Below are 14,358 nucleotides of genomic sequence, written 5' to 3'. Positions count from 1 at the left end.
TTTTTTTCACTTTTCATAAATATCAGTCAATGGAGTAAAGGGTGTTTGTGTGTCTTTCTACAAAAAGGTGAAAAAGTGGAGAGTAAAAACCATTTTCTTATTCATATGGTGCCACTTTTATCTCCTAACTTAATACATTTCTCATAATCTCAATTCCTTACAGGAAATTACTATCAGAGAGGAAATTGATCTTCTATCTCCTTCATCTTCTAATACTTCTGGAATTCTGTAGATGGTCCCTTCTCTTTTTAAATTAAAGGTGGTTATTTGGGATCCTTTCACAGTGAGCAATGTAAAAAAATGAGGCACCATGAGTGAGAAACGCTGGATTCTGTGTCCTCCTTTTGACATTGGCTGTGTGACCCTGGACCAAGCACTTGACTTCTCTGTTAAAAATATTTGGATTGGTTCACATTTACCATTCCTTTCATGTATTTCTATGAGATCAATCAATTTTCCATCTTCTCCCCATTCATAGTTGCTTTTCTTACCTATCTTATGGAAACGTCATACTTGACTCCTCCCATTATTGACTACCATTTTTCTTAAGCAAGACTTTGAGTTCTCTGGTCCTATTATCTGAGAAGCTTTCTCAGAGAAATATTGAGGAAGTCACTCAAACTTTCTGGTCATGGTTTCCTCATCTGTAAAATATGGGACTCCTAGAGGATCTTTTAGGTTTCTCAGAGTTCTTACAATCTCAGCAGGAACCACAGTGCCCACTCCACCAAGAGATGCCATTAGACAATATCACCTTCCTGTTTCTGACACCATATATTTAGCCTCTCTAGGGGAAACTTAACTGAGTTCCACAAAAACCAGCCAACCAATAAATCCATCTGAAATGAAAAGATATAGAATTGACACAAAACCCAATTCACTCTTATAGGGTTGCATAAAAGCATCAAACACAAAGTTATCCCTTAAAACTTAAGTTCTAAGAATGTGCCTCCCAATGTTTATCAAAATCATATCTTTGAAAACTCTATTCATATTTAAATAAAGAATAATAATTGAAGAATGAATACAGATAAATTACGTTGGTAAACATATTAATCATTGTGATTAAGCATTTTTGCACTAAAAAACAAAGCCAGCTGCATGCTATTAGAATGGAACTGGCTATTTAGTGTACAAATTATCAAAGAAATGATTATAATTGACTTGTTCAAGCTTTTTTTTTTTTTTTTTTTAACATATTACCACAGTGGAGTTCTAAATTAAACAGGCTTGAATGCTGTTTTATTTAGTAAAGTCATATGTAACTCAAAACAATATAACTACCCACAATAATTTCACAGTTTTAAATAGTTGAATTATTGTTCAACTGATTTTGAGTATGGGACCTTGTGCAATGCTTTCATTTGGATTAAATGGTCTGTCAATGACTTTGAAAAAATCCGGAAAGGTTTTTAAGACCTAACTGCACCATTTTTCTTAGATATCTTGCAAAACTATGATCACTGGATTACAGAATGCCAGAGTTGGAAGAAACATGTAGGAACCATTTACTGTCACTTCCTTGTTATGTAGAAAAGAGAACAGAACTCTAAATTGGTTTGGTGACTCCAGTGTAAACTACCTCCTTCATCAAAGAAGGAAATCTGGCAGGAGGAGAGGTGGGAAGGCTGCTAGGGAGAAGTCAACCAGATGGACCCTGGGATGGTGGGTGAGGAGAACATAGCTCGTGGTGGGTTGGTGGGGTTCATAGTTGTCTCCAGGTAAAGAGACAGTGGAGGTCACCCTGAGACAAAGTACTGGGAGAAGCAAAACAGAGGGTGGCCTCAAAGGTGGAGTGGGCAAACGGTCTTCAGCCGTACTGCCCAAGTCAAAAGCCTGGGGGAACAGCTGCAAGTGGGGTAGTCACAGGTACAGGCTACTCATGGGTCACAGTCTTCCTTACTCTGTGCGGAGGAAGTTTTCTCAAAGTACACTTCTGACTCTTCTTCTCTCTGGCTTCTTAATGGCTCCTCCTAGGCTCTGGGCATGTGGGGTCAGCCCCTCTCCCTCTTTAAGGAATGGTCTGAGTTTATAGTGTGTGTTCTTACAAACTCTTGGCCTGCAATGAGTCTGTGGCCCAGGCTCTGCTGATGGTCCAACCCTGGGCCTCGCACATGGTAGTGCTCTACCACTGAGCCACAACCCCAGCCCTTTAAAGCACCTTTTAAAAATAGTTTTATCAACATTAGGTGAGCTATTTTGATTTCCACATCTTAATATCTTAGTTTTGAATTCAGACAGGAAAAGGATATGTTGTGTACTAAATCATTAATCTCTTGTCATCTGACCAGAAGACACATAGTGGTATTCACGTTTAAGTCTTTTAGGCATTAGTTAATGTGGTGATTATTGTTATTATCACTGCATTTAAACATGATTGTCAGCCTGATTTGCAGGTAACAGCTTTAAGCTGCAAAGGTAGCTACATCTAAGGAAACTATAGCTTTGCTAGTCACAATGTAGTCCAGCGGAAGAGCACTTTGACATCTCAGGAACTTGTTGGAAAAGCAGAATCTGAGATTTACTGAATACAAATCTGTAGTCTAACAAGTTCCCCAGGTGATTTGTATGCACCATAAAGTTTAGAAGCACACTATCATTGGGCACTTTGTGTGAATCTTCCACACAGAGCCTTCATACAGATGAATTCATCAGTCACTTCAAACTCTACATTGATTCTTAAAATAAACAACTGAGTGGTAATCAGTAACATCATTTGACTCATCAAGAGCCCATGAAAACCACTCAAATCATTTGTCTTGATTTTTAAAATTGACTATTGACATTACTCCCAACAGCCTCAAATCTACCAGCCACTTTGTCGCTGAAAGGCCACAAGTCTTGAAAGTTTAGTTTCTTTGGCTACTGCAAATATGATTAAATCAACTCACCAACAACAAACAGCTTTCCTTGCTTATTTAACAAATGGGGTCGTTCAGAAACTAACTTTGATTGCAATCTCATTTTCATGTTTTATTTTTTGTGAAGAAATTCTCTTGTGATAAGATATTTCATTTTAAATGTCTGCCCCCCCCAACATTGCTTTCCTGAGTTGGAAATACTGTGATGAGTGCTTAGCCTGATAATGTTGATGCATCGTGTGTTCTTTTAGTAAAGCTATAATGTCACACTACTTTATCATAACACAATAACAAAATAATCCTCAATCTGCGTGTCTTAAAAGTGTGACATTTGGCAGGGCATGGTGATGCACACCTGTAACCCCAGCAGCTCAGCAGGCTGAGGCAGGAGGATCTCGATTTCAAAACCAGCTTCAACAAAAGCCAAGCGCTAAGCAACTCAATGAGATCTCTAAATAAAATACAAATAGGGCTGGGGATATGGCTCAGTGGTCGAATGTCCCTGAGTTAAATCCCTGGTAACCTCTCAGATCCCTTCCCCTCACAAAAAAATGTGACATTTGAAGTTTGCTTTTCTTGTTTTTAACATGGTGGTATGCACTGATGTTAGAGTTTTCTAGAGGAACAGAACTAGCAGAATGTATATTTAATTATAAGAGGGGATGTGTTAGACTAGTTTACATGGTGGTCAGAGGCTGGATAGTCTCATAATGGCTGTCTTCAGGTTGGAGAGCGGGGAAGACCCAGCTGGAAGATCCAGTAGCTGCTCAGTTCAAGAACCTGGAGCCTCAGAACACGAAGGAACAATGATGCAGCCCCTGTCTCAGGCTGAAGTCCCTGGAGAGTCACTGGAATGAATCCAAGTAAAAAGGCTGAAAAATCTGGAGTCTGATGTCCATGGGAAGGCAATGGCAGCAGCAAAACACTTACCACTTTTTGTGTGCATATACGAGTGTTCCCCCTCCTCTGCTTTTTGTTCCACCTGGGCCTGCAGCCTATTGAATGATGCTGCTCACATTCAGAGCAGGTCCACCCCCTCCCCCGCCCCCTCAGCTCACTGACCCACATGCCCATTGTCTCTGGAAACATCATCATGGACTCACCTAAATGTGCTTTGTCAATTTTCTACGTGTGTCTCAATCTAGTGAAGTTGACAACTACGATTAACCATCAACACTGGAATTTAAAATAACATAGTGGGCTGGGGATATAGCTCAGTTGGTAGAGTGCTTGCCTCACATGCACAAGGTCTTGGGTTCAATCCCCAGCACCACAAAAAATAAAATAAAATAACATAAAATGTGGTAGTTTGATGACAGGTGTGGCCCTTGAAATGCTGTGCACTATGGCCATGCTACTGAGATTTATAGTGCACTGACCAGTGAAACAATGAAAATGTCACTCACACAGAGTCTCTCACACCACAGGACTCTGGCTGTCATTCAAAAGTAACCATACACCACGTGTAAGGAAGTGAGCATTGTTGTGCTCTAGCAAAAGTTTCTTGACACTGAAATTTGAATCTCATGATTTTCATGTATCAACATATTATTCTTATTTTTTTCAACCATTTTTTAAAGTAGTTTTTACATTCCCAGCTTGCAAGCCATAAGAAAAGGGCCTAGAGAATTAACCATAGTTTATCAACCCTAGAATAAACCATTGAATTTCACACAAGGATGGTGCAGGCAGTGATGGGAAGGGGAGGAGCCAGTTCTTTCCCCACCCTGTTGGAATTGTGGTAAGATCAATAGGGGAAAGGAGTAAGGTATAGGAGAGTAGCCATTCTGGTTGTGATTTCCTTTCACCTGGCTTTGGTCCACAGAGGAGGAGGTGTGATAGCTTGGAATGGTAGCCTCAAGTTTGGTCCTTAACCATTTGTACCACCCGAACTCAGTACTGTTTGAAGATGCTCCTTCCTAAGCTGACTTGTGTTGGACAGAGGTACAGCCATACTAAAGCAAACTTGTTGATGTGGCATCATCAGACAGAGGCAGCTCCTGAGGTTTTGCTTCTTTGAACTGCCCTTAATACCTATAAAGACTAGATCAGACACAGGGAGCATCAACCAAGCTAAAAGAGCAGATCACAAGTTTCTATCCACAGCCCTTAGCATCAGATCTTTGGAAAGCACCCAATGACCAGACAACAAAGGTCACTGCACAGAGAGAAGCTGATGTCAGCCAACACATGTCAAGTACTGTCATGAGACAGGGGCTCCTCCCCTCCACTGTAAATTATATTATAAGATCCCTCTAAAAGTCCTTTAGAATTTTCTAAAGGATTGTTTAATTACTAGAGCAAATTAAATTTTAAATCAGAATTCTACCCTCCTAATCAGGAGGCACATGCCTGTAAAGGGAATGAGAATAAACCAAACAAAATTAAATTATCACTTTCCCCAGAGTGATAACTGAGATTCAAGATATGTGAATTTGTTTATGGGTTCTCTTTAGTAAGTTGACACTATTCTAGAAGATTCTTTTTTTTTGACTCTTAAATAAAAGAAGGTTATTTATTGCTTCATTCCTGTCTAATGCAGTTTGTTGAGACCCAGACTTTACAACATGGTAAACTCGCTCTCTCCCCTGTGCCTCAGGTTATTTACACTCTTACCATTGCATTGACAGACTCCACTGACCCCTCTGTCACTAGCAAGGACAAAAATATACAACTTCCCAGAAACCTCCTTCCTAGATATTTATCCAAGACAACTGACAGCTTATGTTCTTACAAAAACCTGTACAAAAATGGTTATAGCAGATTTATCATAATATCCAAAACTTGGAAGCAACTAAAATGTCTTTCAGCAGGTGAATGGATAAACAAGTTTTAGCACTTCCAAGCAATAAAGTACTATACAACTGTAATAAAACAAAAACAAAAAACAAGTTATTGGTTCACACAATATGAATAACTCTTAAATGCATTTTGCAAATTGAAAGAAGCCAGATCTCAAAGACTACATGGTATATATTTATATGACATTTAGAAAATACAATATTAGAGGGATGAAAACAGGTGCCAGAGGTTGGTAGCGGGGAGGTAACCCAATACAATGGGTTCTTCTCTTGTTGAGTGCCAAGTCAATGAGCACGAATAGAAGATAAGAGAATGGAGAAATATTTATTACTGGCAGCAAGTAAGGAGGCCACTGGAGTTACTTGCAAAGCAATGCTTTCTGGAGGAAAGAAAGTCTGGAGAGTATAATCAAGGAGCCAATAGTCATATAGAAAAACACAAGGAGAGGGGCACATTTCTGAGCACACTCAGTTTAAGGCATTCATTTTTGAGCATGCCCTTTTTTTTTCATACTAGGGATTGAACTCAGGGGCACTTGACCACTGAGCCACATCCCCAGTCTAGTTTGTATTTTATTTAGAGACAGAGTTTCACTGGATTGCTTAGCACCTTGTTTTTCCTGAGGCTGGCTTTGAACTTGGGATTCTCCTGCCTCAGCCTCCTGAGCCACTGGCATTATAGGCGTGCACCACCATGCCCGGCAAGCATGCCCAGTTTTAAGCCAGCCTTCTTTAAAAGGGAAAGAAGACAAACACATTTCTGGGTGCTGAACTCAAGGTCATAGAACACATGTTCAAAAAGAAAGATTGCAGACACAAAAGCTTCCAGGCAGGCTCAATTCAATTTTATAATGAACCAAGTTTATTCAAAGTGCCTAAAAGAATGAGACAGAGTGGTATGCTGACCTTGGCAGGTTCTTCGTAAGTTTCTCCAAAAAAGTTTTAACTGAAAGGAAAAGAAAGGACACTTTGACATTGTATTAGTGTAGTAGTTTGCTCCTAAACATGTCTGCCTAAGTGAGGTAGTGAGAAGAGTGTGAGTGGTTGACTGCAAAGAGAATTCATGGGGGAATTTTTAGGGTAATGGAACTGTTATGTATAATACTGACATGGAGAACAAATGGGTCTGCATTTGTCAAAATCCATAGCCCTGTGCATCACAAAGAAGAAAATTTATTGTCTAAGACATTAAAAAAAAAAAAATCAAGCAGAATGTTGTGGGATCCAGGATGGAATGCCAGTTTTGATAAGTGACTCTGTATGACAAAACATCACTGAGTGGGGTGGGGGGAAAAGAGCTTCTAAGTGACTTTGAAACTACTATTTTGACTTGGAATTGTAAGGCTGAGGACAAAAGGAACTGCACATGAACAGTGTGCACCAGCTTGTAGGTCTGTTTCTCACAGACGTATGAGTTAATGTAATGCCAGATTCGTGGGACCCCAATAGATCTCCAGGAGCCGAATCCGATGCAATCACACAAGAGTCTTTATTGCAAGCTTGAGCCTGGACTCACAACCATTCCTGACGCAGTGGTCCCAGGGAGTGAGTCCTCATCCTTTGTTCAGTGAGATTTTATAGGTTTTTTTGGGATACTCTATGCGTCACAACATCACACAGCAAATCATTTCACACCGCAGGAAAATCAAACAACAACTCTTAACATTGATTAGCACATCCACTGGAGGGACCAAGTTGGGTAAGGGTGATTGATTAATTCAAGAGGTAGATACATTTGAACTGATTGGCTTAGGCCACGAGGGGTGTACGAAGGGTGTACAAGCTAAACTGCAGAGTTGCCTAATCATGTTATCAATCACTGAAACTACTGGGAGGGTCACCTGGCATTTCAGATATTTTCTCTGTCTCATGCTGATTGGTGGTTGCTAGGGAGTCTCTATGGATCCTTACCTAGCATAATGAGTCAGGGACCCCTGTCATTGCAGATCTCTCCGATTATTTACAGACAAACAATTCAGCAGGGTGGGTATGTGCCTAGGAGGGCTCTGTGGGTTTTTCCAAGGACAAGGGTCATGCTCCCTCCCTCTGGACTGGCCTTGAGGTAGAAGCTGGTTTCTCAAAAATGGAGTCCCATCAGTTTCTCAGTAACACTTGAGAAACTGCTTGACATGTACATTAGGGAATTATGAGCAAGTAAGTGAATAGATGGTGGATAATGGGGGACAGGTTTTCACTGTCAGAGAGAGAGGTTACAGATGAGCAAAGTGAAGAGGCTGTAAGCTACCCTATGGTACAGAATTAGAGTATTATGCTCGAATTCGGGACCCCCAAAAGACCACCAGAGACCCAAGATCGATGTAAACAGCAAAGAGCTGTTCATTGCGAGCTAGCTCGGTCCTCCGCACGCACACACAGCAACTGGTGACGCTGAGAGGCCCCGAGCCCAGGGTTTGCAGCAGTTTTATACATTCTTTGGAGAAGGCAGGGACCCCAACATACATCATAGTGTTACCACTGTCGACCAGTGACGAGTCCTTGCTTCCCCAATGTTGAAGTATAGCACCAGAGAAGCACACCCAGGCAAGGTCAGAGTGGAAAATAGAAGTTAATTAAAGGACAGCAGAAAAGACTTCTCCGGGAGGAAGAAGGGGACCCAAGAGATGGAATCCATGGAAGCATGGTTGTCTCCCATTTTTATAGCTGAAGTCTTCATTTAGCTTTCCCGCATTCCTGTCACATTCCTGTCCTTTGTTCTGTCAAGGGTGGGGCACAGGTGGGCCAAAGGAGTAATCTGGGCAGGAAGGACTTTTGAGTCAGCATCTTCAAGTTTGCTGGGAGCTGTTTCCTTAACACTTCTTTGGGATGGGCTCTGGGCCTTGGGCTTTTTCCCGGACTTCATTAACATTCCATGAGTTGTCCTGCGTTTCCAGGAATTCATTCTCAACATGGCCTCCATTTTGGATTTTACTGGATATTAGACCCAATTTACCTAACTACACTGACTACTTAACTTTTAATCTGGCTTCAATAGCATCTCTTAGCAAATCATCACACACCGCGGGAAAATCAAATAACAACTCTAAAACATGATTAGCACATTCACTGGCGGGAACAGGTTGGGTAGGGGTGATTGGCTAGTACAAGAGGGGGATTCATTTGAACTGATTGGTTTAAGCCAAGAGGGGTGTTCGTGCTGAACTACATGGTTTCCCAACACCATAAACTACTGGGAGTGTCATGTGGCATCAGGTATTTCCCTGTCTCATGCTGATTGGTGGCTGCTAGGGGATTGCTATGGGCCCCCACCTAGCCTGACTGAGTCAGGGACACCTGGCGCAGGTGCACACCTCTCCTGTTATTTGTAGATAAACCAATTAGCAGGGTGGGAATGTGCCTAGGAGTGCTCTGTGGGTCTTTCCAAGGACAAAGGTCATGTCCCTTCCTTGGACAGGCTTTGCTCTGAGGTAGAGGCTGGTTTTTCAAGAGCCAGAGTCGTCAGTATAATTTCATATTTTACTAAATACAGTGTTCCTTTGCTATCCCCTGTGGAAATCAAAATCTGCAGATACTCAAGTTCTTTATATAAAATGGCATTATATTTGCCTATATATTTGCCTATCCTGTGTATATCCTCCTGTATATTTTAAATTGAGAAACAAAATCATCCCTGGATTCCAGCCTGAAATACCTAACACAAAGTAAATAGTTGTTACATTATTTTGTTACATCTTAGAGTGGTAAGAAGTCTATGCATGTTTAATGCAGACCCTATGTAGTTTTTTTTTTTTTTTTTTTTTTTTCAGGGGNTTCTGATGTATACAAAGCCCTCTGCCCTCCCCAAAAAGTGTACTTAAGCAGTGCTCAGCCCCTGCTCGGGGCTCTGGGCTGCTTTCCCTTCTTGAGTGGGCACGGAGCCCCAGCATGCTGGTTCAATAAATCCCCCTTCTGCCAATTGCATGAGTGGTCACTTGGTGGTTTCTTTCTCTGACGTTTCGCGGGACCCTTACACTATAACCGAGTAAAATATCTTTGCTAGGATATACTGTTCAAGGGTATTGGAGCAAGGTGGCTGGATCACTGGGAAGTTTTATTCCTCACCATAGTAAGTACCTTTGCTCCATGTTTCTTATGCACAAAATAACACTTAAAAAAATTTGAATAAAACCTGGTGTGTTAGTCAGCTTTTCATCGCTGTGACTGAAATACTTGATGAGAATAGCATAGGGGAGGAAAAATTTACTTTGGTTCATCATTTCAAAGGCTCAGCCCATGGTCAGCTGGCTCCATTTCTCTGGGCCTCAGGTGAGGCAGAACATCACCGTGGAAGGGCATGGTAGAAGAGTGCTGCTCACTTCATCATGGCTGGGAAGCAGAGAAAGGAAGGGCCACTGGGAAGAACAGCTCTTCCAGGTCACACTCCCAGTGACGGCCTCCTCCAGCCATGCCCCACCTGCCTACATCACCACCCAGTCAGTCCATTCAAACTAGGATGGACTGATTAGGTTACAGCTCTCATAATCTCATCATTTTACCTCTGAATATTCCTGCATTAACACAGGAGCTTTGGTGGGGGGGGGGGGACACCTCATATCCAATCCATAACACTTTGTAATTGACTTAGTAAATAAAAGTATTTTTTAGAAATTGGGGAAAAAAATCTCTGCCTAATTAACCTTTTAAGATGATACTACTTTTTAGTTAAACTTACACTTTATGTAATTGTTTCTCAAACCCCAGTCAGATGCCGTTCAGTCCAGAAATGAGGCTTCTGGTACTTATGTCAACAGTGGGTGGTCCTAGGCAAGTACACCTTCCCTTCAGGGACCTATTCTTCCCTAGTGTGTGGAGGACACCTGCAGGGGATTTGTGGGAGGAAAAAGAGGAGGAGGAGGAAGATTCCTGGGGATAAGGGCTGTTTTTCCGGTTAATCAATGTCTCTGCTGAGTTAGAAAAGCAAGACTGTTATCCTCTGCTCTTGACACATGAAACTCCTTTTCATTAAACAGCCTGACTACCTGTGCCAATCACATCTAGGACGGCATCAAGTCAGCATGCCTTAAATGATTAAGAGGAAAGAGTAAGATGTTTAAATAGTGCAATTCCACTCTTACAGAATCTCAGAGACAAGGTGGCTTATTATAATCCTAAAAAAGAAAAAGAAAAAAAAAAACTTCAGTCTTAATCTGAATAAGAATGGCCTCCACAGAGACACTGCAGCCCTGGAGGAAGCTTCCCAGGCCTCTGAGGCCTGGTAATTGTCAGAAAGGAATGCTGAGGTCAAGAAGGAATTTCCTCCTACTGAGCGAGTGCAAAACAATGGTGGACTCGAACCCCGGGAAGTGGGAGGGAACTGTTCACCTTCAGCAGCACCGGGCTGCAGGGACTGTGCTGAGCCAGAGATTATAAAAGAAAATAAATAGAGCAATGATATACTTCTTTTGGTTCTTCCTTTGCCAAAATAGAATCTGCCAAAGCTTTATCTGCAACCTAGGCTACCAACCCGACCTTGGCTCTCTTTCACAGAACTGAATAGGGCTGGGACATGGTCAGGGACAGGGAGCGAACAGCCCTGTTCTCTCTTTTTACCTGCAGATCAGCAGATTGGAGGAGCCTGGATGTAGCTTTCTTCCTACCTGGAGAGGATTTGTTCTTTTCCATGACAGACTTCTATTTAAAGGACAATACCCTCAGTTTGACAAGAAAGCCATTGGGCTTGTTACCAAAAGTTTGGTCCTTGTCCCCAATGCCAATTCATGCTAATTTAATAACAAGGACACAGTCTGAGAAAAAAGGACAAAGAAGTTTCATTGCTTTGCGAGACAAGGAGAAGCACAGGGGACTCCAGTCCCAGAGGCTGTGGTTCTGCCCATCTGGGAGAACAGAAGGCTTTTAAAGAAGCTCTTCAAAGGCTGCTTTCCAGGTGTGTCCAGACAGGGGTCCCAGGTGCACCTTGATGGTGTGTTGAAATTCCCTAGTTAATTTGGGAGATAGTCTCTAAGGCTTACAGTGACATCTGGAGGACACCTAGATCTGGTGACTTCTCCTTCCAGTGGTGGGTGTGTGCTCAAGGATAGATAACTTGGCCTAGAATTCCAAAAAAGTAATCTTGTTCCCAGCCCCCAGGTTTGGGAGTGGCAGAGGAAGAAGAGGAAAAGAAAAAAAATATGTCCTTTAATATAGCAGAGAGGGCTATATTCAAAAGATGAAGTGAACCACACTGTTACAGGCTGGCAAGTAGAGTTATTACTATTATTTTTTTTAATTTCCATTTTGTTTCCTGAACAGCAGAAGTAATGACAAAGATGTCAACTTTCTGAAGCCTTGGGAAAATTTTAAATATTCTTCTTATTCGTATCTTCCTCCTTTGCTCTGGTATGTGAACAGAGAGTTTCCTCACCAAACCGCAGACTAGCTGCCTCCATAGGGAGAGGCTAAAACAAGTCCATATCCTACACTTGTTTAGTGGGCAAGAAGAAAAGTAGAGAAGACCCCACCCAGCAGCTAAGAGATTCACCATCAGCACTGCTCCTTTTTTTTTTGGGCGGGGGGGGAGTGCTGCTGAGGATTGAACCCAGGGCCTTAGGGAGGCTAGGTATACACTCAAACACCAAGCTACATCCCAGCCTGACCTTAATTTATTTATTTTATTTATATGCAGTGCTGAGAATTGTGTGATTTCTTTTTTAAAACATAAATCCACAAGTCTTTGGCCCTCTGGTGAGCTTCAGTCCAAGTCCCTCTGACTTCAGCCCAAGTTTCTTTGTCCAACCTGGGTTGGGGAGGCTGGAGGGAACCATCTAGCAATTGTACTATACTTCTCTATGTTGCTCTTTGTTAGTGCTTTTATATGATTTGTTTTCCTTCATGTGCTTCTGATTAGGAAGGCTATGAAGCTGCTACTGTACAGTTCTCTACTGGAATATTCTAGGTGAAAAAAAGAATAATAACTAGGATAAAGGAGGAAAGACAATAACTCTAGCAAGTGTGAGAAATAGAAATTCTGGTGGTCCATTTTCAAAATATAGTATCCAGCCTTAATTGGATCCAACTGTAGCCATTTTAATTATAGCCCTTCCATTTTGCCTGCCCTAATTTTAAAATTAGCCATTTGTGTAGATTGTACCCAAGTCCTCCAATCAGGACACAGGGCAGTCCTGCATTATGTGTATAAACAGGAGGACTGCCTGCCCAGACACGCTCGCTAGCCAGACTCAGTAGTATGTCCTTCTGTCAGAGGTAAATGTCTTGCCCACCCACTTTCAAGCATGTTTGATTTCTTGTTATTTCTCATACAAGGATGGAGGAAATGGTTCCATAGGTTCATGATGGCATATGTATGAGGAACTCTACCTTCTGGTTTGAGGTTTAGGTTTAGTACTACCCTCTTTCAAGAAAAGTTGGAAAGAAATGGGCTTGAAATCAAGAGACCTGGGCTGGATTTCTGGTTCCATCACTTGTATTATTAGCATAAGTTACTAAGATTCTGCTTCATTTTTTATAAAGTGGCATTAAAAAGTGACTATTGACTGGGGAATGATATTGGCCAAGTTATATTATGTGCATATAGGAATATGTAACAACAAATTCCATAATTATGCATAACTATAATGAACCAATTTTAAAAAGGTGGAAAAAAACCCTTAAAATCACTGTTGACGCTGGGTGCAGTGGCACATGTCTGTAATTCCAGAAATTTTGGAGGCTGAGGCAGGGGGATCACAAGTTCAAGGCCAGCCTCTGCAACTTAGAGAGCCCTGTCTCAAAATAAAAAAGAAAGAGCTGGGAATGTAGCTCAGTGGTAAAGTGGCACTCAGTTCCATCCCCAGTATTGTAAAGAAAAACAGTTACTATTGACAAAGATGTTGTGAGAAATATAGAAATTGAAATTCCTGCCAAATATTATTTTCTCAATAAGAATTTGTTGAATTTGAATGATATTGAGGTACATGAATGTGTATCTCATCATCGTTATTATTCTTAAGGATCTAGATTTGTTCTAGAAAATGTAATGCAATTCCCAAGGACAGTTTCTGAACACTAAGGATTGGTAGCTGGAGGTAATACCACACAGAGACACTGACCTCCATTTCCAAAGAGTTTTGAAATATTTGACAGGAAGCTTCAATAGTGAAAGAAAAGGATTATTCAGGAAACACATTGTTCCTCTCTCATTCTTTGTGTGACTTGTAGACACTTACCAAGAAATCAGTTATGTACTGCTGATACTTCTGTGTTCAATCAATATTAAGTTAAATCATTAACATACAAAATGACACGATAGTAATAGCTTTTTTATCCGCATACAACTTGCTAGATTTTTTTCTTCTCATCCGTCTTGATCAATTTTGTAGAAATTTTGTTTTCAAATTCTAAAAATGATTTCTTTCCATGGCCTTGAAAGCCATTAAGTGAATAGAATACCCTTTCTCTCAAAACAACTTTTATTTTAACATATTTGGCTAAGATGTGTAGAGCTCCAAGCAGTTTCCTTCAGATAACACAGAAAATCACACAGGATGTGTGTTAAAGAGCCTTGGGATTCAGAGAAAATGTCTATGACTTTTACTTTAGTCTGACTTCTGACTCGTGCACACTCATTTCCTAGTTCACACGTCTCAGACACAATGACACCGTTCTCCGAGGGGAAGAACTTCTTGTTCTAGTATGTGGATACTAGTCTTGTGGCATCAAAACACAGGATCATCTTTCCGCTCTTACTTTTTTTTTTTTTTTTG

This window comes from Marmota marmota, unplaced genomic scaffold (genome assembly GCF_001458135.2).
Source record: "Marmota marmota marmota unplaced genomic scaffold, marMar, whole genome shotgun sequence".
In the NCBI taxonomy this organism is placed as follows: domain Eukaryota; kingdom Metazoa; phylum Chordata; class Mammalia; order Rodentia; family Sciuridae; genus Marmota; species Marmota marmota.
The sequence above is the reverse complement of the archived record's forward strand: the minus strand, read 5'-3'. Positions refer to the sequence as shown.